The sequence below is a fragment of the Schistocerca americana genome, chromosome 2 (genome assembly GCF_021461395.2).
Source record: "Schistocerca americana isolate TAMUIC-IGC-003095 chromosome 2, iqSchAmer2.1, whole genome shotgun sequence".
NCBI lineage: Eukaryota > Metazoa > Arthropoda > Insecta > Orthoptera > Acrididae > Schistocerca > Schistocerca americana.
This window is the reverse complement of record NC_060120.1, coordinates 73,720,262-73,724,810: the sequence shown is the minus strand read 5'-3', so window position 1 is coordinate 73,724,810 and position 4,549 is coordinate 73,720,262. Positions and strand designations below refer to the sequence as shown.

Sequence of the window (4,549 nt, the reverse complement as noted above, 5' to 3'; positions counted from 1 at the left end):
GGTGTCGGCAGATGAATATCCCACTCACCATCTGTGCCACATTAAATGGTGTAAACGTCTATAGGCTCAGAGGTATAACAACCCCTACATTCAAAAGGAGAGGCTTCCAAATTGTATCTTGGGTGCCATTAAAGGATTCTGGCCAATACTGAATTTCTAAAAAAGTTTTCAGAATTGAAACATTGCCCAAATGGGCCGTATTATTATTATTATCTGTGCGATCGCCCAGTTTCAACCTTGGACCATTTTCAATCACGATCTTAAGCTTCCAGCTTCACTTTACATTTGATTCTCAAAATACGTGGATCCTCACAAAAATAAACTTCTAAAAAAGTGTGTTCGTGGCAAAACCCAGAATCCAAACGAGTCAAAGGAGGCTCTAAAGTTACTCATATGGAAACGATGCCGTAAAATCACATTTTCATCTGCTACAGCTGTGAGAATTGCAACTTATGATGTAGTTCTTTCATTTAATGATGGGAACATAGAGTGAACGAAGGTATTAGAGAGAATGGGCTTTAAGGTAGGGAATTTCACTCAATACGTCTTGAGAAAAATAAATTTACAGCGCCTTTCTGCAGCTGAAGTCAGTTGAAGACCTGGTAAAAGAAAGAAGGCGGGAAACAAGAAACCAGAAGAAGAGCCTTGAAGGGAAAGAAGGTCCTGAGTTCAAATCTTGGGCCTTCTGAAGAGGTAACATGAGAAAAAACCTTAGGCTGAGCGTTAATTTGCGTTTACTGAAAACTATTTTTTTTTTAATTTACGTACTCTTTCCTCAGAATCTATGAAGGCCAGAATAAAGAATTTTTGTATACTATTCCTATAGACCCAGTTAATGTTGTCTCGAGAGTAAATTTTGAAATTCTGGGCCTGAGGTGCGATATGGGGTAAAGAGCCTGGTATTTGGCATGAATTTTATATTGTACTTACAGAATTGTAATCAAAAAAATATTAAAAATCTCCTATTCGATATATTCAAAAAAACCTAATGAGAGAGGCTTACTTAATACAGAGAGAAAGGTACAAGTATTATTTCCTGAAAATAAAATTTTTATGGAATTTAAAAAGTTAAATATATGTAATCTAAGTAACTTCATGGTAAATGCGTTAATTTTAAGTAAAGCACGGTACAAAATTGCATTGCCATATCTTCAAAAGTGCGTATCTGGTCATCTTTTAAGTAGTGTGTGTTTTTCCTGAACGTCGCCCCCCTTAAGTATCTAATACGTCAATTGATGTGCGAAAGCCCAGGACAGGTACTGGTGTAAATAGAAATACATAAAAATGTTGATACTTGCTGTAGTTCTTAAATTAGTATAATCTACAGTCATGGAGCTCAAAAACCAGGGAAATGGATAAATTAATGTGCATATGTAACTATTTAGGTACTCCTAACACATCTATTTGTCGAGAACAAGATCACAATAGAAGTAAAAGAAAATTTTATGTATTTTATTTACCAATCGAATGACGATGGCAATGCAGGCGTTCTCGGCGAGTTTCATTGATGAGATCTCCTGGGTTATCAGCCGAGGCGTGGCGTCGAGCTGTCGGAACGTTTCGACGACTCTGGTTCGTGTCTAAAAAGTTTGTTTATAGTTGCTGGACTGCATATCCCTTTGCGGACGGCACTACTGAGAAGAGTTGTTGCGGCCTCTATTGGTGGGGCGTGATGGGGATTGGTGAGCGTCTGCCTCACCGGCCCGCTGCCTCCACATCACAGCGCTCCTTTAATATTTTTGCTAGCGCCACATCCTGGTAGTTGCTCAGTTGGAAACAACTGCCTCAGTGGACTAGGTCATCTTGTACCCTTATTTCCACTGTCACTTTGAAGACATAATCCCATAACCAGTTGGCACGGCACAGCACTGTTGTCTGTTGAGAAACACCTAGTGTTCCCTGATGATGTGCTCTGTCACTGAAGAGTTGTAGGTTTGGCAGGCGTGAACACTCGGTATCTGTTCTGAACGGGGCAGCAGGATGCTTTGGTGCTCCTACTTAATGTACTGCATGAAACACTCGCACCTCATGATCTAAAGTCCAGGTGTCCGTAGCCCTAGGACGTCTTTGACTAAAACGACCTTTATTTTAACCGCTGAACAGCAAATATTAATGTTGTGGTTCTCCATTACCCTGGCAGTCTTGTTTGTGGGTAGCTCTGCGTACGGAACGAACGCCAGCCGCTTGGTTTCTTCTTCTGCGTTGTTTCTTTTCTTCTTCTCCTTGCTCGGCTGGGTAGCGCTTCTTTTTGGTGTCTTCGAGTAGCCATTCTTGTTAAAGGTTTCGCGTAAATGCTGTAGCTGTAGGTAGACTTCCCTTGTCCCATATGGCTTTTCGCGTGGATGCTGCAGCTCTGTAGGTAGACTTACCTTATGCCATATGGCTCGTGCTGTGTATACCAAGGTAGCGAGCACTGCATGGTGACAGCTACTGGCGGTTAGGTACAGGTCTGTGTCTTCTTCCTGTAGACGGAATGTCCACGTGTATCTTCAGAGTTCTGGTTTATCACAACGTCTAGGGAACGTTAGGCACCGTTTTCTTGCATTTCGGTGGTGAACCTCAGATTGTGTATGCTGTTAAGTGGCACAGCAATTCTTGTAGGTTTTCTTTATCATGCTGCCCCATTACGAATGTGTCGTCTGAATCTCTGTAGAATGTGCGCGATTTCAAGTGCTGCTTCCTCAAAGTTTTCCATATACTGGTTAGCAATACCTGCAGTCAAAGGCAGTCCAGCGGTGACTATTCCTGATTTTTCCGCCGCTCTGAAAGCTGATAGTGGCGAGTGCGTGTCTAAAGGATCCAACATAAGCAAGGTAGGAGACGAGATACTGGCAGAACTAAGGCTGTGAGGACGGGGTCTGGGTCGTGCTTGGGTAGCTCAGTTGGTAGAGCACTTGCCCGCCAAAGGCAAAGGTCCCGAGTTCGAGTCTCGGTCCGACACACAGTTTTAATCTGCCAGGAAGTTTCATATCAGCGCACACTCAGCTGCAGAGTGAAAATCTCATTCTACATAAGCACCAGTTTATCGGCCGACCGACATGTTTAGTGGCAGCCTATATACATTGCTAGCGACTTCAGTCAGCGATTACAGCGCCGCCCTTTTCCTATCGCTGGTTGCGATTGGTTTATCTTACGTTCATTGAGGTACTGTTCTACGAGATTCCACATGGTATTACGCGGACACAAAAACTGGGATTTGCCTTGTTTATTTTATAGCTAACAAGGCCGAAGAAAGTCGAGACAACGCTGTTTTTGAAGAAATGGCTACTACAAAGGGAGAAATTCATCCACGCTATGTTACTTGTGGAGCTGGAAGAAACAAAAACATGCTTTTCAGATCTGCTGAGCGTTATCACAACATATTTGACGAAAAAGAATACGGTCTTGAGAGACTCTGCAAGCTACATTGTTGTTTCTAGACAATACCACTAGTTACGAGGAGCTATAATTCAATGGAATTGCATCCCACAATTAGTTTCTAAAATGATTCCTGAAACATGGAAGGTGATTTACAATTGCATGAGGAAATAAACCTAGATAAAGCAAACCAAGTAAAACAAATCGCGTTCACATAAAATTTATGAATTTATTTGTTTATATATGATACCCACAGTAAGTTTAAAAAACGCGTCTCTTGTAAGAAGGACTACAAATAGTGATTGCCCATATTATTAATAAATACAACAAAGGGTATCTGAGAGCTGAGTAATTTAGCAACTGCTAGAACCGTAAAAAAGACCTTCACTTGGCTCTTCATGGCAGAAGGCGTGGCGATCAGCCACATTTTTGACACATCTAACAATGAAGGAAGTATAGTTTTTGAATAAAAATCAGTACACTGCATGTATTTCGGTTTTTAAGTTATATTTTCGACACGTATTCGAAATGAGATCTAAAATTTAATCTGTCTGTATAGCGATTTCTAGATTTAATTTCCGTAAAGTGTCGGAAATAAAAAATAAAAACTGAAGTACAGACAATCGAAGAATTTTTATTCATAAAATATGCATGTTTCATTTTTCTCTGTGTGCCATTCAAAAATTATGGCTTCGTTCAAACATGTAAGAAATACTTTCTTTACTGTATCGATATTGCTATACTTCTCGCACCAAGTGTGTCTCAAAAATCTACAGGCAATAAACTTCTCCAGAAACTGTAATATCGAAGTTGCGTCCGTTTCGTCCTTTACGTGTTTGAACAACATTTATTCCCGCGCGCATTGACATGGCATAGTTTGTCGGGTGAAGTGGAGGAGGGGATCATGCCCAAACAACCGACAGACAAGAAAAATCGGTCGATCTGTTGGCACAAACGCCTAGACGCGTCCGATATGTTGTTCGGTCGGTCGGTGCATGTATTGCGCCCTTAAATTGTTTCACCGTACTGCTGCCAAGGTGACCAGTAATACTATTGTGGAATCAACTAGCGGTACTAACAATAAGCTACCGCTGAATTTTGAAGGCATACAGTTATCAAGCATTCTTCATCAAAATTGAAACGTCGAGAAAGAGTGAGTACAAATTACGGTACATCAGAAACACCATAACCC

General features: G+C 41.1%; 1 non-coding gene across 1 annotated transcript; it reads left to right on the top strand.

Moving 5' to 3' along the window:
* The first annotated feature begins 2,867 nt into the window (after nucleotides 1-2,867).
* On the top strand, nucleotides 2,868-2,942 carry Trnaw-cca. The gene has a single exon. It is a non-coding gene; the product is annotated as a tRNA-Trp (tRNA).
* Nucleotides 2,943-4,549: the final 1,607 nt, after the last annotated feature.